Source organism: Castor canadensis, chromosome 13 (assembly GCF_047511655.1).
Source record: "Castor canadensis chromosome 13, mCasCan1.hap1v2, whole genome shotgun sequence".
Taxonomy (NCBI): domain Eukaryota; kingdom Metazoa; phylum Chordata; class Mammalia; order Rodentia; family Castoridae; genus Castor; species Castor canadensis.
In genome coordinates, this window is record NC_133398.1 from 83,975,793 (window position 1) to 84,000,931 (window position 25,139).

The following is a 25,139-nucleotide window of genomic DNA, read 5'->3' on the forward strand; positions in this document are numbered from 1 at the left end:
CGGCTAACACATCTTGCATCTGATTAAAAGCCGGAAGCTCCCACATCTAGCTGCCTGGAATCTATTTAGAATAAAACAAGGTCATGCTGCCTTGGCCCTGATTATAAATATATTACGTTTAAGTGATGAATGCCGCATTCATGGGGAGCAGGAGATCAAGAGCGCCCGAGGCTGGCGCTTTTCAATCTCTCCTCAGTGCCAAGTCAGAGACTTAAAATAAACACGATCTGGAATGAATGCCACAGGAACCACGCACGGAGGCACAGGGATGATTTTGTTTCTCAAGCAAAACATAATGCAGAGGGAGGGAGAGGAAAGGGAGGGAAGGAGAAGCCATGTTGGAGCTCCTTGGGGGAAGAAGAGAAAACTTCACTGTGTTGGCTTAACCAGCGCTCTTTGTCCCTCTCTATCTATGATTCTAAGCCACCAAATCAGGAGAAAAAGGTCTACTTTCTTCTAATCAACAGGAAAGATGGCATGATGTCCCTGTTTTGGACTTTTGGAGGAATGTCCAATGCTTAGATTTTCCTTGAGTGGAAAATCCCTAGCCCTCTAGAATGATAGGAACTCCAGAAAGTCACTTTGGACAGCCTTCTTGTTTCGAAGAGAGCAAGAAGCTATTTTTAAGAACACACAGCTGGGAAACACCCATCTGGGACTGTGCCCTGTTGGTGACAACACTGCAACTGTCTACATGAGACAAGCTACTTCCCTCATGCCTGAATTCTGTTGCAAGTAGCCCCAAACTCCTCAAACATACAAAAGACTCAAGCCTTGGTAAAGAAGCACAAAGCAATTCCTCTTCTTCCAATACCATCTCTTTTAATTAATCAATCAAACAAATAAATCAAGTATCTATTTTGTTGTCCCAACAGCCAAGTTTCAACCATAAGTAGAATTATCCTTCCTGTTTCACCTCCCTATAGCTGCCTGACCACTACCCCTTCCCCTCCTCCTCCCCCTTGTTTTTATTTTACCTCCAACACTTCTGGCTCAGAAAACAAGTGTTTTTTGCAAAGCCAACATGTGTATATAATGTATGTTTCTATTCTGCTCTAGCAGGAAATAAGAGTCATTATCATGTGCTACATAATAATGGAAGGAGCTCCTGCTGACAGCTTTTGGCCTTTCTTCCTCTCTCTACCTCCCTGAAGATAACAAAGACATGTTCAAAACTGCAGAAAGGAAGAGATGGAGGAAAACATAGGTGTCGGTATGACTAAGGGGAATGAACTGAATGAGGAGCAAAAGGGTCAATAGAACAGGCCTTGGACCCCACCCAGCTGGTTGCACCATTCAAACCCCTCAGGCCTTGGTTGCATTAATTTGAAAAATTAAGGGTTAGATTTAGGTCCCTGCCTGCTCTATATCTCTATGGTCCTGGTTGCCCCCAAAACATTAATTGGATTTTACATCATTTGGTTTCATTTCCGGACATTTACAATTCTCTGAGTAATGGGTTACATTCACAGCCCAATTACTTTCCCAAGCTCATCGAAATTTAATTTGCTGCGTGCAGTGATACACAGCCCGAGTCTGACTAGGAAATCAGCAAAGCCACACCAGTGATTTACATAAGTCTCCCTGCCTACAAAATTTACCATCAGGGGATATCTAATGAATTTTTTTTTTCATATAAACATATAGCTTTCACATCAACTGTTGTGAGTCAGAGCAGATGAGCTTCCCAGGACAGAATGTACTAGACATCACGCTTCTTTTAACATAATGAGCTCAGGAAATTCTGCTGTGAAATGAAGGGTCTTGGAGTTATTATGATGCTTCATAAATGAGAGCACTATCTCTTTCAGAGCTTCACAATGCTATTTGTATGTTAAAAACAACTGACCCTGGGACGCTGCATTTATTTCTACTGCCAACTTTAAAAAAACACTATAGCCTCCACATTTACATTTAAATGCTGATACCTGTGTGCTCTTCACTCTTAATGTACTGGAAAGTTTTGATGAGGAGGACACTTTGACATAAAATTAATGTGATTTTTATGTGGCAGAAAATATGGTTACAACTTGGAAGCCACCATTGCTCAAGCTCACCATTAGACCCAGAGCATTCCCTTCTTCCTGTCATTGTTTTTTAAATCATGATCTCTATATCTGCACTATCCAATATGGTAGCCACTGGCCACACTTGATGACTGAACACTTAAAAGGAAGCAGTCCAAACTGCAATATGCTGTACATGTAAACACATAGCAGCCTTGTCTCCCCCCCCTCAACCCCCATCATAGTTCTGTTGAGCAGCACAGCTCTCAATGTCTGAAATTTCTGCATCAGGCTTTGTATATTCAGAACAATGTTCTTTTAGTCTGCAAACCATTATAGAGGATTTCCAACATGCCATGCTCTATGCTTGATGGAAGGAACAGTAAAATAAACATAGTTCTTGATTTCGGGAATCTTACATTTAGAGAAGGAAATGGACATGTTTTTAAAAAATCTACATTGAATAGAATCTATGTGCTACTCACTGCTTCTCAATCAGGGTCCTGACTTTAGCTTAAGAGACATATTGAAGCTGCCTTATCAATCTCCTTTGCAGCTCTGTAGCATTGTGATAAAATCCCAGGCCTGGTCTCCATGTCTTGGAATGGATCCAGATGTTGTAGGTCCTAAAGTTAATGGAAGCCCTCTTTAGTTTTCTTTTTTTTTTAAAGCAATGAAAAGTGACAATGACAAAGTTTAGTAAATGTTGTAACTGGAGTGGGAAACACTGATGTTGAAAAAGATGGAGGGGGTGACTAATCCCCTGAGTGAGTCAGAGATGTCTCCAGAAATTCCTTACCTAGGTCATGTGTGATGAGTACAGATTTGGTTAGGAGTTTGGGACAGCTTTTACTGACAAAGAAAAGAGCATAAAACACACAGGTGCAATAGGAGCGTAGAAGGAGCTAATGATAAGAAATGAGTCTGGACAATAATGGGCCCTGGTATGATACCCCATTCCGAAGCTTAGGAATTGGGACCAATGAAAGGTGTTGGATAATAGGATTAGATTTAAGTTTTAGAAAGACCACTGGAAGCAACAGAGTGACTGGACTAGGCAAAATTTTTGTTTAGCTTGTATACCTATTCTGTACACCCCATGAAAAGTGGCATCTCTGATTTGAATAGTGTACGTACTAACAGCATATCTCTATGCTACAGCTCCCAAATCCCAGGTGCCTACATTACAGGATGCCTTTTCCCTAAAACATCTAAGTTCCCTGGATTGACTGTTATTCAAAGAGTCAATCTTATATGCTTCCCCTACCCATACATTGATGCCAGAACTCAGCCACTGCCCTCAATGACCCATCACAAACTGCTGCTTTTTCATGGCTTACCATATTGCCAGTCCCATGATCTGCTGTGGTAGAAGTGATTGCTGGGAAACCTGAGAGCTTTCACACATAGCAAAGAGTTTGGCATCTGGTATGGTTTCAGTTTATCTCCCAAAAATTTATGTGTTGGAAATTTCATCCCCAAATTTATATGTTAATGGTGTTTGCAGGTGGGATCTTTGGGAGGTAATTGGGATTAGATGAGGTCATGAGACTGGGGACCCCAGAAGGTATAAAACCATGGTTTTATAAGAAAAGGAAGAAAGACTCCACCTAGTACACTCTCTCTGTCTCACTAAGTGAGGCCCTCTGCCATATTATACTGCAGCAAGGCCTTTGCCTGAGGCAGTAGCAAGCTTCTTGTACTTCTTATCCTCCAGAACCATGAGACAAATAAACCTCTATTTATTTAGAAATTGTCCTGTTTCAGATATTTAGTTACAACAATAGAAAATTGGCAAAAAGAGCATCTGACAAATATGATTGTGAATGACAATGCTTTCCTTGGTGCCACTCAGCCAAGAGTGCCTCAACCTAACCCTGACCTGAAACTTAGGGGCAGGACTTCTCAGAAGCTTTCACACAACTGGTCTTCAAGTCTCAAATCTGCTACCTGAATAATCTTGTCAGAAAAGTCCTGTACCCACTGCTTCATAGATACAAAAATCACTATTTTCTCTTGATGACCTAACCTAGAATGGGGGGCCATCCCACCAGTCCCTCCTCTTTATACACTCTGTATGACTTCCTCTCAGCATCTAATGGGGCTTCTCTATCCCTGAACCCTAGTCAGGGGACATCAATTTATACTTAATTTCACCCCTAAGGAGACCGCAGTTTACCTTAAGTGACAACCCATAACTTAGAACTTAGTTATATACTTATACACCATGGGAAGAATTCATGCAACACACATGCTCATTGGCCTACCACTTCCATCCAAAGTTCTAGCTCCATGCACAAGAAAGTCTGACAAAAGTAAATAAATTGATCTTCCAACTTTCCAGACACACAATTACAGAAATAGCCATAGAATGAGGCTCAAGTGGTAGAGCACCTGACAAGCAACCAAGAGGCCTTGAGTTCAAACCACAGTAGTTGAGGGGGAGGTATTACAGTTTCAGAGCATTGTATCCACCTTCACTGAGGCCAACAGCTAGCCCACAAACATCTTCAAAAAGAATGAGGTTCATGCTTGTCACTGCATCAATAGCATTGACCTAGTTAAAAGCCTTAAAATGTCTTACAAGGTGTCATAGACTAAATTATTTTCCTCAGATTTACCTATTCAAATCCTAGACCCCCAACTGTATTTGAAGCAGAACCTTTAAAGAACTAATTTAGTTTGAGGGTATAAGGGTTGGACCATTGGACCACAGGCCAATAAGAGTGATGTCTTTATAAGAACAGAAAGAGACACAAGATGCACACAAACAGGGGAAAGGCCATGACAAATAAGATAAGGTGGCCATCTGCAAGCCAAGGAGAGAGACTTCAGGAGATACCAGCTCAGTCAACAGTTTGTTCTTGACCTTGCAGCCTCCAGAACTATGGGAAAACAAATTTTCACTGTTTAATTCACCCAGTCTGTGGTATTTTGTTATGGCAGTTCTACAAATACATAGGGTATATGAACAAAGAAATGTGACTGAGTTAACACAGTCAATTATCTTTTATTTTTTTACTGGTACCATTTTATTTAATTCTTAAGATATATCTTGAAGTAGGCAAAGTTATAAGGTAGCAACAAAATTTTCTGATCACAAGGCTTGTAAAACTTACACTAAAAAATTTTAACTCAAATTTACCTCACTTAAAACCTTACAGAAAGATATATATCTTTGAAATTCTGAAACCTAGTTATCAACTTATGAAATATAAGTTTATGAAAGACAGAAAAAAAAAAAAAAACATGACCCAACCACCTGGCAAGACTATGACAGAGAGCTTCTGCATAAATACCAACACCAGAACTGCATGCTAGAGGAATAACATCAGAACTTAAACTAAGACAGAAATTCCATTCTTCCTGAACCTGGAATTTTTGTTTGTTTATTTGTATAGTTCTTTGTTTGTTTTGTTATTTGTTTGTTTGTGTTTGTTTGTTCATCTCCCCATTGATTTCTTTGTTTTTTTTGTTGTTAGTTTTATTATTGTGAATTAGGTAATACTAAATTACACCCAGACAAGGGACAGAAATACAACACACACACTTAGCTACAAACCCAATGCACCCAAAAAGCAAAATTAAACAAAGGGAAAGAAAATAGGTGACTGAAACCACCAACTAGCCTATCAAGAACGTAGTGGCACGGTGGAATGATGGGAAGACAAAAAAGGAATGGAAACCATTCTCCCCCCTAAAAATAATTAAATACAGGATTCAGAGGGAAATGAAGAAAAGGGATACCCAGTTCGGGACTTGAACAAAACAAAGATAAATGACACCAAGGAACCCAATGATGCCTACAAGAACATCCTCAAAAAAGAAATCCTACAAGTAATCCTTGAGAATTTTGTGGACATTTTAAAAGACATAGTTAACCAAAATGTACAAGAGGCACTCGAGACATTTCAAGAAACCAAAAATAAAGAATACAAGAAGCCACAGAAACAAATAAATGAACTCACAGGAGCCCTAAATAAACACCAAAGTGAAACAGAGAACACAATAAATAGAGAGATAAATGAATTACATATGAAAATTGACAATATTAAAGAGGAAGTGACCAATGATATAGAAAACCTCAGAAAAAAAGAATGAAACAGAAATACAAAACAAAGGCCACTCCAGCAGACTAGAACAAGCAGAAGACAGAATCTCAGAACTTGAAGATAAAATGGAAATTAAAGGAAAAACTGAAGAGCTATTAGTCAAACAACTCAAGATCTATGAAAGGAATATGTAATAACTCACTGAGTTCATCAAAAGACCAAACCTGAGAACAATGGGCATTGAAGAAGGAGAAGAGGTGCAAGCAAAAGGAATAATTCAACAAAATAGTAACAGAAAATTTCCCAAATCTAGAGAAAGCTACACCCATTCGTGTACAGGAATCCTCCAGGACACCAAACAGATGTGACCAAAATGGAACTACCTCATGACATATTACCATAAAAACAACAAGCACAGAGAATAGAGAAAGAATATTAAAGGCTGTAGGAGAGAAAACACAAATAGCATACAAAGGAAAATCCAACAAAATCACAGCAGATTTCTCAACAGAAACCTTAAAAGCAAGAATGGCATGGAGTGAGGTATTCTGGGCACTGAATCAGAATAAATTCAACACTAGGATACTCTACCCAGCAAAACTGTCACTCAAAATAGATGGAGCAATAAAAGTCTTCCATGATAAGCAGAAACTAAAACAATATAGGACCACCAAGCCACCACTACAAAAGATTCTTCAAGGATTCTGCACACAGAAAATGAAAGCAAACAAAACCATGAACAGACCAACTCTCCTTAAACTTTTCCATGAAATAGAAAGGGAAGGAGCACTGCCTAACTCATTTTATGAAGCCAGTATTGCACTCACCCCAAAACCAGACAAAGACACATCCAAAAAGGAGAATTATAGGCCAATCTCCTTAATGAACATTGATGCAAAAATTCTCAATAAAATAATGGCAAGCCGAATCCAACAACACATCAGAAAGATCATTCACCACGACCAAGTCTGCCTCATCCCAGGGTCTCAGGGGTGGTTCAACATACAAAAATATATAAACGTAATACAGCACACTAATAGAAGCAAAGACAAAAACCACATGATTATCTCAATAGCTACAGAAAAAGCCTTTGATAAGATCCAACACCACTTCATGATAAAAGCTCTAAGAAAACTAGGAATAGAAGGAATGTACCTCAACATTGTAAAGGCTACATATGACAAACCTATAGCCAACATCATACTTCATGGAGAAAAACTGAAACCATTTCCCCTAAAATCAGGAATGAGAAAAGGGTGCCCACTATCCCCACTCCTATTCAACATAGTTCTGGAATTCCTAGTCAGAGCAATTAGGCAAGAAGGAATAAAAGGAATACAAATAGGTAAAGAAACTGTCAAATTATCCTTATTTGCAGATGACATGATCCTGTACCTTAAAGACCCAAAAAACTCTACCCCAAAACTCCTAGACACTATAAACAGCTACAGTAAGGTGGCAGGATACAAAATCAACTTACAAAAATCATTAGCTTTTCTATACACCAACAATGAACAAATTGAGAAAGAATATATGGAAACAATTCCACTTACAATAGCCTCAAAAAATTCAAGTACTTAGGAGTAAACTTAACAAAGGATGTGAATGACCTCTACAAGGAGAGTTACAAACCCCTGAAGAAAGAGATCAGGGAAGACTACAGAAGGTGGAGAGATCTCCCATGCTCATGGATTGGTAGAATCAATATAGTAAAAATGGCTACACTACCAAAAGCAATCTACATGTTTAATGCAATTCCCATCAAAATCCCAATGGCATTTATTACAGAGATTGAAAAATCTACCTAAAGCTCATTAGGAAACACAAGAGACTGCAAATAGCCAAGGCAATACTCAGCAAAAAAAGCAATGCTGGAAGTATCACAATACCCAACTTCAATCCATATTACAAAGCCATAGCAATAAAACAGCATGGTACTGGCACAAAAACGGACATGAAGACCAGTGGAACAGAATAGAGGATCCGCATATGAATTCACACAGCTATACCCTCCTTATTTTTGACAAAGGCACCAAAAACATACGATGGAGAAAAGACAGCCTCTTCAACAAATGTTGCTAGGAAAAGTGGTTATCCATCTGCAAGAAACTGAAACTAGATCCAAGCTTATCACCCTGTACTAGTATCAACTCAAAATGGATCAAGGACCTTAATATCAGACCCAAAACTCTGAAGTTAGTTCAGGAAAGAGCAGGGAATACTTGGGAAATAATAGGTATAGGCAAGGACTTCCTCAATAGAACCCCAGCAGCTCAGCAAGTAAGAGAAAGGATGGACAAATGGGACTTCATAAAACTAAAAAGCTTCTGCACAACAAAAGAAATGGTCTCTAAAATGAAGAGACCACCCACAGAGTGGGAGACAATACTTGTCAGCTATACATCAGACAAAGGACTGATAACCAGAATATACAGGGAACTTAAAAAACTTAACTCTCCCCAAATCAATGAACCAACAAAGAAATGGGCAACTGAATTAAACAGAACTTTCTCAAAAGAAGAAATTTGAATGGTCAAAAAACACATGAAAAAATGCTCACCATCTTCAGCCATAAAGGAAATGCAAATCAAAACCACACTAAGATTCCACCTCACCCCTGTTAGAATAGCTATCATCAAAAACACCACCAATAACATGTTTTGGCAAGGATGTGGGGAAAAAGGAAATGGTTGCAAACTAGTACAACCATTTTGGAAAAAAATATGGAGGCTTCTGAAAACCTAACATAGATCTGTCATATTGTCCAGCAATCCCACTCCTGGGAATATACCCAAAGGAATGTGACACAGGTTACTCCAGAGGCACCTGCACACCCATGTTTATTGCAGCACTGTTCACAATAGCCAAGTTATGGAAACAACCAAGATGCCCCACTACTGATAAATGGATTAAGAAAATTTGGTATTTATACACAATGGAATTTTACTCAGCCATGAAGAATGAAATCTTATCATTTGCAGCTAAATGGATGGAACTGGAGCCGGGCTCAGAAGACAAAAATCCCTTATTTGCAGACTTTAGATCTAGGGCAAAGGCAGTAATGTTTTGGACTTGGGTCACAAGCTAAGGGGAGGACACGTGCAGGAGGAATGGGGATGGGTAGGAAAGCCAAACCTTGAAAGTGTGTGATGTCCCCACTGCAGAGGAACTAATACAGTAACCTTAAAGGGACAGAGGAAAATATGGGAAGGTGACAGGGAAGTACTAAAGAGGTCAGGTAGAGATGAATCAATTCGTGTTGTAATACACTTGTACATGGAAGCAATGGTAGGAATCTCTCTGTATAGCTATCATTATCTCAACTAGCAAAAATGCTTTGTCTTTCTTATTATTGCTTATGTCTTCTCGTCAACAAAATTGGAGAAAAGGGCAGAACAGTTTCTGCCTAGAAGTGAGGTGGGTTAGTTACAGAGAGGGGGTGGGGAATATGGAGGGGAGAAATGACCCAAACAGTGTATGCACATATGCATATATGAATAAAGAAAAAAAAGAAGAAAATGTGTAAAAAAAAATTTCTGGTCACAAGCCTTCTAAAGGTACACTAAAACATTTTAACTCAAATTTGTAGCACTTAAAACCTTAAAGAAAGATATATATCTTTGAAATTCTGGATCCTAATTATTAAACTTATGAAATATTTAATATTTCTTATATACTATATCATATATTTGAGAAATACAGAAAAGAAATTTAACAGAATTAAAAGATAATTATGACAAAATATTTTAGTGAAAAGATGAACTAGACTATCAAATGATGTTGAACTAATGGCCACCAGTGCTTTACAAAATCCAAAGTCTCTTTTCAATAATTGTGACACAGCACTGATTTGATGAGGTAGACAAGAGAGAGGTTTTTTTCATTCAAGAGAACACAGTTTGTTTTCTAGAACTGCTATTTCATGAGGAAGGGGTGGAGTTCGTTTTGAAAGTTTTCTACCTGCCAGAGCTGCTCTAACTGCCTGTACACACTTGTTCATTTGATCCTCAAGAGCCTGGAATTAGCCCTCCTAACACACCTTGGGGCTTAGGATTTGGGAAGAACATAAACATTCAGTCCATTGCAGACACCTCCAAGGACCAAATTTAAAATTAAATACACAACCTCCAGCACTTTGAAAACAAAGTACAAGGGCTAGAAATTTATACTGTTACACATACACACACACACACACACACACAAGCACACACACACTTGAGCTACAGAGTTTAAGTGCGTGGTGTACAGGTTAAATACTTTGGTTTAGACTGGCTAGGGAAGCTTTGTTTTGTTCTCATCATAAATCATAGCCTTTTAACTTATCCATAAATCTTCCTTTAGGAAATGCCAACAAAATCAGAGAAAGTGAGGTTAGAAATAACAGTACTGTTACTAGAGAAATGTGAACACACACAGAGAACAAACAATGACAGTGGAACCCAGATGAGACCAAGGAAGTGAGCAGATCGGAGAGGGGGAGGGTTTGTGTGTGCAGAGAACTGGTACCACATGAGAGAGCTGAGACCCACAGCTGCCAAGAGGTCACAAAAGGCTGCAGTCCAAGCCAGAAATGGCTCTTCAGGTTAAAGCTTCTGTGACTATCCTAGGTCAAGATTAATTTCTCAAAAACAAAAGGAAGTAATTCCAATTCATAAGAGACTAATGTAACAGCAGGAATGTTGCTCCATATGTTCTTCCCTGTGGTGAAACCGACATGAGAAGCCAAACTCAGAACAAAAACTACAGGGGGAGGTCACGCAATTCACATGCGTTTTTGGCATCTGAAGGCAGTCTGTCCATCTTAGAAGACCCTGGAGCCTCTCCCTTAGGTAGCATGAGTATCCCGGGGACAAAGAAGTACAGTTTCTCCATAGCAGCTCAAGGCTGATTAATACAGCCAGACTAGCTCACCAGCTTCTATGTTCTTAGAAACTGGAGGTGAGGAAGGGGGTGGGGAAGCATTCTCAACTGCCTGCACTGGAGAGCCCCAAGCCAGTACCTCCCAACCCTCCTCCCTCAAAAGAGCCTTTACTTTAGATTGAATCAATTATTGCCTAGTTACAAATTCACTTACTATAATATGATTCTTTTTAGGGCATATTAATTATATAATGTGAGGGGCTTAATGTGGTATCACTATATATGCATATAATATAATCTGACCACATTCACCCACTACTACTCTTTTTTATCCCTCCTCCTCCCCTTTTTTTTTCCATTTTTCTTTTATTATTCATATGTGCATACAAGGCTTGGTTCATTTCTCCCCCCGCCCCCACCCCCTCCCTTACCACCCACTCCGCCCCCTCCCTCTCCTCCCCCCCAACACCCAGCAGAAACTATTTTGCCCTTATTTCTAATTTTGTTGTAGAGAGAGTATAAGCAATAATAGGAAGGAACAAGGGTTTTTGCTGGTTGAGATAAGGATAGCTATACAGGGCATTGACTCACATTGATTTCCTGTGCATGGGTGTTACCTTCTAGGTTAATTCTTTTTGATCTAACCTTTTCTCTAGTACCTGTTCCCCTTTTCCTATTGGCCTCAGTTGCTTTAAGGTATCTGCTTTAGTTTCTCTGTGTTAAGGGCAACAAATGCTAGCTAGTTTCTTAGGTGTCTTACCTATCCTCACCCCTCCCTTGTGTGCTCTCGCTTTTATCATGTGCTCATAGTCTAATCCCATTGTTGTGTTTGCCCTTGATCTAATGTCCACATATGAGGGAGAACATATGATTTTTGGTCTTTTGGGCCAGGCTAACCTCACTCAGAATGATGTTCTCCAATTCCATCCATTTACCAGCGAATGATAACATTTCGTTCTTCTTCATGGCTGCATAGAATTCCATTGTGTATAGATACCACATTTTCTTAATCCATTCGTCAGTGCTGGGGCATCTTGGCTGTTTCCATAACTTGGCTATTGTGAATAGTGCCGCAATAAACATGGGTGTGCAGGTGCCTCTGGAGTAACCTGTGTCACAGTCTTTTGGGTATATCCCCAAGAGTGGTATTGCTGGATCAAATGGTAGATCGATGTCTAGCTTTTTAAGTAGCCTCCAAATGTTTTTCCAGAGTGGTTGTACTAGTCTACATTCCCACCAACAGTGTAAGAGGGTTCCTTTTCCCCCGCATCCTCGCCAACACCTGTTGTTGGTGGTGTTGCTGATGATGGCTATTCTAACAGGGGTGAGGTGGAATCTTAGCGTGGTTTTAATTTGCATTTCCTTTATTGCTAGAGATGGTGAGCATTTTTTCATGTGTTTTCTGGCCATTTGAATTTCTTCTTTTGAGAACGTTCTGTTTAGTTCACTTGCCCATTTCTCTATTGGTTCATTAGTTTTGGGAGAATTTAGTTTTTTAAGTTCCCTATATATTCTGGTTATCAGTCCTTTGTCTGATGTATAGTTGGCAAATATTTTCTTCCACTCTGTGGGTGTTCTCTTCAGTTTAGAGACCATTTCTTTTGATGAACAGAAGCTTTTTAGTTTTATGAGGTCCCATTTACCTATGCTATCTCTTAGTTGCTGTGCTGCTAGGGTTTCATTGAGAAAGTTCTTACCTATACCTACTAACTCCAGAGTACTTCCTACTCTTTCCTGTATCAACTTAAGAGTTTGGGGTCTGATATTAAGATCCTTGATCCATTTTGAGTTAATCTTGGTATAGGGTGATATACATGGATCTAGTTTCAGTTTTTTGCAGACTGCTAACCAGTTTTCCCAGCAGTTTTTGTTGAAGAGGCTGCTATTTCTCCATTATATATTTTTAGCTCCTTTGTCAAAGATAAGTTAGTTATAGTTGTGTGGCTTCATATCTGGATCTTCTATTCTGTTCCACTTGTCTTCATGTCTGTTTTTGTGCCAGTACCATGCTGTTTTTATTGTTATTGCCTTCTAATATAGTTTGAAGTCAGGTATTGTGATACCTCCTGCATTGTTCTTTTGACTGAGTATTGCCTTGGCTATTCGTGGCCTCTTGTGTTTCCATATAAATTTAACAGTAGATTTTTCAATTTCTTTAATGAATGTCATTGGAATTTTGATGGGAATTGCATTAAACATGTAGATTACTTTTGGGAGTATAGACATTTTTACTATGTTGATTCTACCAATCCATGAGCATGGGAGATCTCTCCACTTTCTATAATCTTCCTCAATCTCTTTCTTCAGAAGTGTATAGCTTTCCTTGTAGAGGTCTTTCACATCTTTTGTTAGGTTTACACCTAGGTATTTGATTTTTTTTGTGCCTCCACTGCCTTAAAGAATTTGCTAGCCACCAAATACTTCCCGCATCAAAAAAAAAAGAAAGAAAAGAATGTGCTTACCAAACAGCAATACAGAATGCCTTTAAAAATTCCATTAGTATTGCTGAGTACCAGTGGCTCACACCTTTAATCCTAGCTACGGAGGTGGCAGAGATCAGGAGGATAATAGTTCAAATCCAGCCCAGCAAACAGTTTATAAGATCCTATCTTGAAAATGACCAACATTAAAAAAAGGCTGGGAGAGTGATTCAAGCAGTAAAGTGCCTGCCTAGCAAGTGTGAGGCCTTGAGTTCAAACCCCAGTACCACCAAAAAAAAAAAAAATCCATTAGTATTTACAGAAGAATTGAAGACTTAGAACACTGCAGACAAACCTTACCTTATACTCTATTAATGCTTTGATACATGATACACAGTAGATGTATCAAAGGCCAAAAGTTTTTTAAAAAGCCTACTGAAGGAGGCAAAATATCAGTTATTATCCTATTTTGTACATTGATTTCTCCCTCTTGTATCAAAGACAAAGATAAATTAAGCACTTGTGTAAGATGCCCAAGAATGGAGCAGAGCAGGGAAGGATGTAGAATCAGTCAGAGATAGTGGGATTCAAATTTGTTTTCCTCACTTACAAGCTGTTACGTAGCCAATCTTTTTTTTTTTTCATTTTTCTTTTATTATTCATATGTGCATACAAGGCTTGGTTCATTTCTCCCCCCTGCCCCCACCCCCTCTCTTACCACCCACTCTGCCCCCTCCCTCTTCCCCCCCCAATCATAGCCAATCTTTACAATGGGATTGATGACATATGAAGGGCAAGGTGGTTTTTAGAATTGAGATAAGTTACTGCAGTGTGCCTGGCCTGTGGTGGTAATAGTAGTAAACTACTCTCATTCCTATCATTTCAGAGAAACTTCATTTTTCAGCATTTCCTTGTCCTCCAAAGCCACCCTGCATCTCTTCAACCAAATGGAGCTAAATACTATCGTGATCCTCACGATGATAGACCATATGTCTATACATTTCTGACCATATGTATATAGATTTCTGACAAGAATGTATACATTCTTAACTTTTCATATATCAGGTGAGCTACTGTCCTAATTAGGAAATTGGAGTCAAATCAGCTTGGCGACCTGGACATGGAGGTCAAGACTAATACACAAATCTGAAAAAGGAAGATTATCAGAAAGTCTAGAAGTTGGTTTTACTCAACTTCCTAATTCCATCTCTATTCTTTTGATAGTCATTCTTAATATTGAACACGTTTTAAGTAAACTCTACTTTTAATCAAAATTGTTATTACCCTAAACAAAAGAGGTTCTTAGCATGCCTTTAAGTCCAAACAGCCTCCTCCCTGCACTGCATCATTGACAGTGTTGGGGGGCAAATCTGGTTTGTATATAACAACACTCATTCCTAGTGTGTCTCCACTTTTTCCTTTTCAATCCACGTGCTTCCTATGGAAGTAAATACATCAGTAACCCTTTCAGCAGTAAGAATAATAAGTGAATGATAAAATTTACAAGTAAAAAACTGAATAATAAACTCTCAGTCTTTTTTATCTACATTTGTCTATACTTTGCACTTTTTTTTATTTTTTACTTTATTAGCACTTAGTAGTTGTACCGGAGGATACATTATGGTATTTACATATGTACTTAAAATGTATCTTAGATTCTCCCCCTCCATCATTCTCCCTCATCCCACTCCTCTCTATCTTAGAACAATTTCAACAGGTTTTATTCTTCTGTTTTCATATAGGAATCCACTGGTACCCACCCCTGGAAAGGACTATTTTGCCCTCTTGTCCTTCATTTTTTTTAAGTATATGTGATAGTCCAAGCTCAACTTGGTACTTCAGGCCTGTATATACCTTGCTTTAATCAAATTAACTGCCTCCCCCTCACTGCTTACTTTTTCTCCATTGCCATGCTCCCCTAATATTCAATAGCTTATTCATGTATCAATGGGTTATTTCAGCATTTTTCATTCTCTAACATTTTTCCTTCTCCCACCTCCCATAGTACCCTCAGACAGACCCAGTAATACAATTTTGTTCTCTCTCTCACTATATATACGTGTGTGTGTGTATATATATATATATGTATAATATATATGTATATATGATCATATATGTATTTATATGCCACCTTTGAGTTTGTGAGCTTGGCTCACTTAGCTTAACACAATGTTCTCCAGTTCCATCCATTTACCTGCAAGCAACATAATTTCCTTCTTCTTTATAGCTGAATAAAACTCCATTGTGTACATATACCACATTTTCTTAATCCATTCATCAGTTGTGCAGCATCTGGGCTGCTTCCAAACCTTAGATATCGTAAATGGTGCTGCAATAAACATGAGTGTGCAGTGGCTCTATCATATCCTGGAGCACATTCCTTTGCATATATGCCTAGAAGTAGTATCACTGGATCACATGGTAGTTCTATTTTTAGTTTTTGATGGATCTCTGTATTGCTTTCCATAGCAGTTACACTAATTTACTTACCAACGGTGTAGAAGTATTCTATTTTCCCCATATGCTCACCAGCATTTGTTGTTGTTTGTGTTATTGATGATGGCCATTTTGACTGGGGTGAGGTAGAATCTCAGTGTAGTTTTGATTTGCATTTCCTTTCTGGCCAAAGATGTTGAGTATTTCTTCACATGTTTATTGGCCATTTGTACTTCTTCATGACCAATACTTTAGCTGGGAATAGATTTCCAGCACTTTTTTCATTACTCAATTGATATCTAGCATCTAATTTTTTGGTTTTTTGGGTTTTTTTTATTTTTTTATTATATTGCTGTTGTACTTGGGGTGCATTGTGACATTACCAAAAGTTCTTACAATATATCATAGTTCTTACAAGATATCATATATCTTACAATATATCATGTCACACCCTCAATCATTCTTCTTATTTTGTTTTGTTTTGTTCTGTTCTGTTTTGTTTTGAGACAGGGTCTCACTATGAATCCCAGGCTGGCCTCAAACTCATGATATCCCTGCCTCAGCCCTTCAAGTGCTAGGGTTAGAGGCATGCACCACCAAGTCTAGCTTCTAGCATCTACTTTTTGTGAGAAGTCTGTCAACAGCAAAATTACCAAAAAAAGAGTGACAACCTTGATTCTTTCTCTGGTAGTTGTTTGGTTTTCTAGGTATTGATTAATTTTTCAAATACTGCTTGCAACTGCTTATTAAATTCTGAGGACCTATATATCTGTCTTCAATTCTGCAAAAGTTCTGAGGCATAACCTCTTCAAATATTAACCCTCTCTTTCTCTCTGTTCTCTTTTAGAGCTCTTAGATAAATGTTGGAGCTTTTGATTAATTCCTCTATGCCTTTTAATTTCTCTTTCACTATGTCCCATCTTTTATTCCTCTGAGCTGCATTTCAAGTACTTCTATTACATATTATAACCCAGAAAAATCCTTTTTTAGGGGGAACTGTAATTACTGATTCAGTTACTATCTACTGAGTTTCACTGTGCTTCTAAGTGTCATACTAAAAAGAACAACAACAAAAAAAAAAAAAAACTAGAATTTTAACCTAATTCCTAAATACACCACAGAAATGAGGATGCATATTCTTATGCTAATATTCTTTTCACAGTAGATGCTTTTGGAGATGTTCCTGATTCACATTCTGCATAAATAGAATCTTGCCATTTTAGACCCATCATGGTGATATACTGGACAACCTGGGTAAAATGAAGCCAGTAAACATTTCGAATGTACACGCAGACATATATTTTCCCAGTTAATTATCTATCTTGTTTTAATGCATGCTTATTTTTGAAGTGTCAAAATGTACTAATCCATACTGCAATTGTTTGGAAAACTTCAAGAACAAGTATATTTCAGCAAGGAAAGACATTTAATGCCAACCAAATTCTCTTTTTTTCTGTCACTATAAATGGCTTTCCTATTTTCAACAGTTTTTCAAAATCAAAGTCATATCTAAACTGACAACTTCTTTGGCAAGTTTCAGCTAGATGTAATTTGAAACAGTCAAGGAAGCAAAGCCTAAACAATAAGGTTCTGAACAGCAATGGTGACAGATCCTTAACTACTGTCATGCTGTGTCTGACACCATGAAAGTAGAGAAGAAATTCATTAAATAAATACTTGCAGTTAAAGGAATACATCTGCATTTGGGGTATGTGTCCTGTATCCTGAAATTATGTAAGATCTGAGAATCCAATGCTGTTAAGCACTGAATAAAAACATACCTGAAAAATGTCCCCAAGGAATTTCTCTTTAACCTTCAGAATATTCTTTAGCAACAGTTGGCATCCAAAGGTCAATAAAAGGTTACAAAGGAAGAAACAAAAAATTAAGGCTCTCCCCTGATTACCCTCAGAATAGTTCTATACAAAACAAGGCTGTTTACTTTCTAAAGAAGGACATTCTTATGTGTCCTTAAATCACTACTATTTACATACCTGGTCACATAAGCACCCAAGATTTGCTTTTGCTAAAATGAAAAGTTCCTTTTTCTTACTAATTTTTTCAGAGAAGACATTAGATTTCTTCATTCACAAGAGTTTTCCTCTTTATTTCAGGATTATACAATTGTGTTTTAACATTAATGCAAACTCTAATTTTACTTTCAACACACTGGTATTGTGCTTAGAATCTGGGAATTCCATTTCACATATATCATGATTTATATCAATTGCTCTGACTTTTTTGCATGTTCATTTCTGTCTTTAATTATAATAAATGCTATGTGGACAGAATTCTAGCCCACAATAATCACATTACCATAACCCATTAAAATCACCTACATCAACCTGCACTGGTAGTTTACATTTGTAATCCTAGCTATTTGGGTGACTGAGATTGGGAAGACTGAAGTTTGAGGCCAGCCTGGGCAAATAATTCATGAGAACCCCATCTCCAAAATAACTGAAGCAAAATGAACTGGAGGTGTGGCTCAAGCAGTAAAGTGACTACTTTGCAAGTGTAAAGCCCTGAGTTCAAACTCCAATCCCACCAAAAAAAAAATTATGTATATCACTCAAAGAACTTAATGGTATCAAACAAAGCTACAAAGGTATAGCGAAGACATTCTGGAGGCAAAACCAAATAAACACTCTTAGGAAAAAAAAAAAGACAAATATTGATGACTTTATATTTTTTAAGACTACGGTTATAGCTCCATGGTACAGCACTTGCCTAGCATCCCTAGGTTCAATCCCCAGCTCTGTACACATAAAAAAAGTTCCTAAAACATCTCTTTGACTGAAATTCTCTTATTCTCTAACTGAACATCTAACCCCAAAAGTACCCATAAAAATTCTGGTTTAGGAACATTACAAATTTGAAGAGTTTCCTTAAAAAAATAAATAAACTCATAGAAAAGGTCAAAATGAGTTTGTACTTGACAGTTTCTCTTCTTAAAGTAAGTTTGATTTCAGTTATTGAAGAGATAGATGACTAATTCAGTGATGTACCCTAAGGAACACTTCATTCAGTATGATGGAGATAGGGACCACTGTAATGGGGTCTGGCTATGCAAAAAAGATAGCAAGCTCAACTCCAAATACAAAACAGTCAAGTTGGAATTTATAGCCGAAGAGGAATGTGGGATCTAATATGCAAAATTAACAAGGGCGATTCTTATTACCTAACAGGATTCTTCTGAAGACAGGATAAGGAGATCAGACTTCTCTTGAGAGATGTTGGAGGATGAGGAACCCAAGCAGAGGTTGACAAGATATCAGGATAGAGAGTTCTGGATAAACTATAAACTATAAACTTAGCAGGGCTCTCTTGCTAAAACTGAATTTTATAAGGAAGTACACATATAAGCCTAGGAGAAGTTTCTGAAGCAAAAAGTATTTGTCACAGATTACAAAAAAAGATCACTCAAACTTGTTCTCACCATTATATAATAATAAAAGAAAGTGTGGTAAGCAATGAATATTATAGATTCTGTACATAAATATATTCCCATGTATTTTATAATTTATACATTTGTATGTTGGCACACAGATATATACATTATATATATGCATTACCTATATTGCAATGATCTACATGTCTTTATTTTATTTGTTTGTTTCTGTACTATGCTGGGGATTGAATCCAGGACCTCTCATATGCTACACTGAGCTACACTCCTAGCCCTATATATTACATATCACTAATAGAATCACTGAGAATGATACAAGTGCTAAAAAAAAAACCCTTAAAATAGTAGGAATATAGTCTAGGGAAATTTGAAACATTGAAAATGAAAGGAAGAGGGGACTAAAAGAAAGAAAATTACCTAAATACTTTATTTTGATGGAGAGAAAACAAAATATCTTAGAGAAACTATACCTCTAAACAGGGATAATAGTATATTATTCACAAAGCTTAAAGAAATATGTGTATATAACATTTCAGGGGACAGTAAATGTCAATAGGTTAGAAAAAATAGTAAATCACCAGATTTATATGGGAAATGGAATGAATATTAACTTGCTCAAATCAACAAGACAATGAGAGGAAGAGGAAAAGCCAATAAAAAATTAAGTACCCTTGAGGTAAAAATGACGGAAAAAACTCAAGGATATTAGTCATTACAAAAGTTGAACATAACAGTTAACTAGGCTGGGCACAGTGGCTCCTAGGTACTTGGGAGGTGGTGATTGAAAAAAATCACAGTTCAGGGCCAGCCCAGCTAAAAAGTTTACAAGACTCCATCTCAACCAATGCCTAGGCACACCTATCATCCCAGCTATGCAGAAAAGTACAAATAGGAGGACCAAGGCCCACGCTGTCCCAGGCATAAAGTGACAACAAACACAACAAGCAACCTCAAAACAACTAACACAAAAAAGATTGGCAAAGTGGCTCAAGTGGTAGAACACCTTTGTAAGCAAGTACCAGGCCCTGAGTTCAACCTCTGAGTTCAGCAGAAAGAGAGACAGAGAGAGAGGGAGGGAGGGAAGAGAGGAGGAGGGAAGGAAGAAAGAAGGAAGGAGGGAAGGAAGGAATTAACAAAATAGCAAGTAAATCTGAGGGAAAAAAATCAAGGGTAAGATTCTGATATCTGGGATGTTAGAAAGTAATATTTATAACAATGGCAAAGAAGTGTATTAGATGATGTATTCAAAGAATGGGGGTGGATCTACTAAAAAAACTTGAGAAAGATAAAAATGAATCAAGAAAATAGTTAATAAATTAGATGTACTAAACACAGATATATGTGATACATATGTAATACTATTTGGTAAACTAAAGGAATGTTCCTCACGTATTGATTATGCAGTAGGGACTTGAGGCTGCTTTCAGTAATGCACTGACTTTTCATTCAGTGCTGCCGATGGCTTGATGCATAACAAAAACTTGGATAAAAGCCTGGCACCCCTACCTTCTTGTTGTATCCTTCTCCTTAAGCCACCTTAAACTTTGGGTCAGATTCCTGCTGAGGCCTCCTGGTGCTTATCACAGGCTGTTCTTTTCACTGATAAAGCTGAGGGAAAGTAAACCTACCCCATATACACCTCAACCCAGGCCCTATGCCTAGTCTGTATTGTGAGTGGGAAGACATGGGGTAGGAGAGAGAAAAAAAAGATTCCTGCTCAGCTCTGCACATAGACATGTTAACCATTTAAGGGGCATTCATCTAAAGCTGGTCAAATTTCCCCCTTCCAAGCTAAAGAAACCAAGATAAGAGTAACTAAAGTATTTTCTATATATTCCAGGAAGAGTGAGTCTTGCAGGCAGATCACTCCAGGAAAAGAAATCCCCCCTAAGCGGGAACAATCAATCTCATGATTGGAAACAAATTGCCTCCTCAGGTTATAATGACTTTCCTGAGCCAGCAGGATCTTGTAAGACCTGACCTGAGATAATAATCAACCAGACCACAGTGTGACTGCTTAACTTTGAATACCTCTTGTCTCCTGCCTCAATTCTTCCAGATCTAATATAATCTCAGTATTCCTAAAGGAAAAGCTAAGGACATGGATATTGGTACCCCTTGTTTTCCCTGTATGGCTACACTGAAAAAAAATTTCTTCCTGCTTTTCACCATTATTTTTTCTGTTTTATTTTTAAGGCAAGCAGCTGTACCTCATCTATTAAGACTCCCCAGAGTCAGTCCTCCCTCTGGCCTAGGACTCTGGTACCAATTATTCATTTTCTTCATGTTTATGAAATATTTTTTAAAACTTAATCATCTACTTACCATGAAAAATAATTGATGAATTTTTAATGTCAGATTTATACAAAGCATATTCCTTGATTGTGACAAATTAGATTATAAATAGTTTTGAAATGACCAAAAACTCTGATCTGAAATAGTAATAATATGGGAAATGAATTTATATGGAAAAATGTGGGGGGGGAAGGAAAGGAAAGAATACTAAGGAGTGAAGAGGATCAAAGTGCAGACACACACATATATATGCATATATATATACATATATACATATATACATAAATACATGAAGACAGTGTAATTGGTCTCGGCCATACCAACCTGAATGTGCCCAATCTCATCTGAAATCCACCAAACACTGTTTGATAAAAGGAGGAATGGAACTGTAATGTGTATGCTGTACACGTGTAAGGAATTCATAATGAAATCCCCTTCTATTATTAAAGTATGCTAACTCAAAAATGAAATAATTTTTTAAAAAACCATATCTGAGCAAGAAGTGTGACTCAAAGCAGTATAGCACCTGCTTTGCAAGCATGAAGACCTGAGTTTAAAGCCCAGTTCCCCCCAAAATCAAACAAAAAATCTGATAGAGATGAACCAATTGGGGTTGTAATGCATAAATGCATGGAACCAACACAAGAAAACTTCCTGTGTAGCTATCTCTATCTCAAACCAGCAAAAACACCATGTTTCTCTTTTTATCTTTTATGTTTTTTCTTCTACAAAATTGGAGAACAGGAGGGCAGAATGGAGGGGGAGCCAGTGGCACCTGTGGGAGAGGGGAGGTAGTGGGGAAAGGGATAGAAGGATGAATATGGTTCACATGTATGTAAATGCAAAAATGATACCTGTTGAAACTGTACCAGGAATCAGGGTAAGGAGGATGAAAGAAAGCAGTGGAGGGGGTGAATTCAAGTATGATGTATTTGATACATTTTAAGAAACTTTGTAAATGCTACAATGTACCCCAACCCAGCACAAGAATAAAAATAATAAAACGCACTTCTAGATAAACCTTATAATGAAAAGAAAATCGAAAGAGAAATTACAAACTATTTGAAAACCAATACAAAGGAAAAGCATCCTATACAAACACCCTCAGAAGAAAACAAAAGCACTACTTAGAAGAAAACATTATACTAGGAGCAGTGGTTCAAACCTGTAATCCCAGCTACTTGACAGGCAGAAAGATTGGAAGGATTGTGTTTCAAGGCCAGTCTGGGCAAAAGGTTCACAAGACCCCATCTTAATCTATGGCTGGGCACGATGGAGCCCACCCATCACCCCAGCTATGCAGGGAAGCATAAATAGGAGGTGCAGGCAAAACTGTTCATAAAGCAAGACTCTATCTCAAAAATAACCAACACAAAAAGGGCTGGCACAGTTGCTCAAGTAGTAGAGTGCTTGCCTAGCAACACAAGGGCCTTAGTACAACCCCAGTACCACAGGAGCAGGAGAGGAGGAGGAGGAGAGGAGGGAGGAGGAGGAAGAAGGAGAGGGGGAAGGAGAAAGGGAAGGAAAAGAGAAGAAGATTGGTAATAAAAAATGAAATGTAATCACAGGAAGAATAGAGATTGGAAGTATTATAAGAAAATTGCAAGCAACTGTATCATAACCAATTTGAAAATGCAGCAAACATTTTGGAAATAACTATTAAACTTGATTCAAGAAATGTGAAAATGTTAATGAAGTAGATTATCATATAATACATTTATAAGGTGATTGTTCAAAAGGGCAACATGGGGGTCAGAGAAGCCCAAAACAACCAACTTCAAGGATTTGGATATCACCTAGCTATCAAATTCATCATTCACACACCCCAGAGAATTTTACTGAAGTAGTCGGTGATATCTGGGTACTACTTAGTAGTGACTTCCCAGGGAAGGTTCAGTACATGCGTTTGCCCAGTAAAACATGGATCAGTTCACACCTATGAAGACAGTGGATATGAAGATCAGGCCCTAATTAAGAGCAAAAAGCTATGTTCAGCAAATTTTTAGATGAGAGAAACAAAAATTCCTTAACGTTTAATCATTTATAGAGAGAAGCAAGTGACCCCCAGCCAGAGGAAGTAGATGGAAGTTTGATTTCTTGTAGAGATCCCATGATAGTACTTGAAGGGCCTGTGTGAAAGACAACTATTTCAACGTCTTCTGCACTGTTTATGTTAAAAATATAGACAAGCAGTAGACTATTACTACACGTATTGAAAGTCTCCAATGTTAGCCTAACAACTTTTGAAATGGCCACTGTAGATCAGAGTGGAAGTTCACCCTCATACCACCCTCAGACCAGGTGGATGAAGTGCTCAAGACCTAGGCTCACTGTTCTGAGGATGGCAGTGTACAACTACTTAATCACAAAGATATGCAAGATCCAAATTGCCAAGGAGTTTATAAAAATCACAGAGAATGAAGAAAACGAGTATCAGACAGCAACTACGGAAAACTATCAATGTATGACCTTACGTTCAAGGCCTTGCACTGCCAGGCCTCAGTTACCAGTGTCAAAATCAGCTGGAACAAGAAACTTAGCTATAAGATTAGCAAAGAATTGCAGGCTAACTGTAGGATTCTTCAGAATGCTTAAAGAAAAGGACTAAAAGTGTATTCATAATAAATAAATGATTTATAAACAAGAGTGATATTTTTCTAGGGCTTTGACAATTAACAGATTTTCTAGCCTCATGAAATACTGTTAAACTTATAGCATGATCTTGATTCTTTTGTGTTCTCTGCCCTGTAATTTTCTGTTATCACTATATCTACTTGTACTATTTTTTTGTTAATACTGCTACATTTAACTTTAGAGGAAGAGTTCTCTCCTGGGTCATTGTACAGTTTGAAAATTGTTCTAGACATGAAGTCTTGTTACTGCCTTAGATGGACAATATGTTCAGTCCTTTTTGGTTTTACTGATCTAAAAACAAAGGCTATAATATAAACTATAACTAAGTAGAAAACTCATTCATCCATCTCCCTCTGACTGCTTCAATGGCCCTTTATAGCATCTCGTAACTTTAGTTTTCAAAAGTTTGGATTGGGCTTGTCAGGAGACAAAGGAAGTTTTCTGAAAATTCCATAATAGCCAACACTCTGGGCAAACTTGTTTGTCAGTCCAAAGACTTGAGCCACATATTTTTGCTTTGTTTCATTCCCTTAGTGTCCCCTTCCCATCCAGTTCCATGTTAGTTACAGATGTCTGCTGTTTTAGAAGAATTTACCCACTTGTGTTTTTTTTAATATTCCAGAACTGCTGACGTACTATGAACATAGTAGAGTACAAAACTTTAAAAATGCATATGTTTAAGCAATAATCATTTACTTTCATACTTTGTGGCAGGATTATATTGCCAACTATGTAGATCACACAAAAAAAAACACTAAAAATGAACTAAAGTGGAAAAGATAACCTTCAGGAAATAGTTTCTATTGTAACCTGTTACTTAAAGAAACTCTAGTGTTTTCTTCTAAGTAGGATGTAAAATTTGATCCAAATTCCTCTTCCTTGATCCTGTCTGACAAGAATTCAAATATAACTGTGATATGGCAACCCTTCCCAGGTATATTGGTGGGTATCATATGTGACCACCGGATATGTAGGTGACAGGTGACACAGAAATGACAAGTGGTGATGGAGGATTTGTTTACATTTT

The 25,139-nt window shown here is 37.8% G+C and overlaps 2 pseudogenes; both read left to right on the plus strand.

Moving 5' to 3' along the window:
• LOC109696645 (F-actin-capping protein subunit alpha-1-like) overlaps positions 1-24,073 on the plus strand; it is a 47,472-nt pseudogene extending 23,399 nt beyond the window's left edge.
• Positions 20,748-20,871, plus strand: LOC141416012 (small nucleolar RNA SNORA51; annotated as a pseudogene).
• Positions 24,074-25,139: the final 1,066 nt, after the last annotated feature.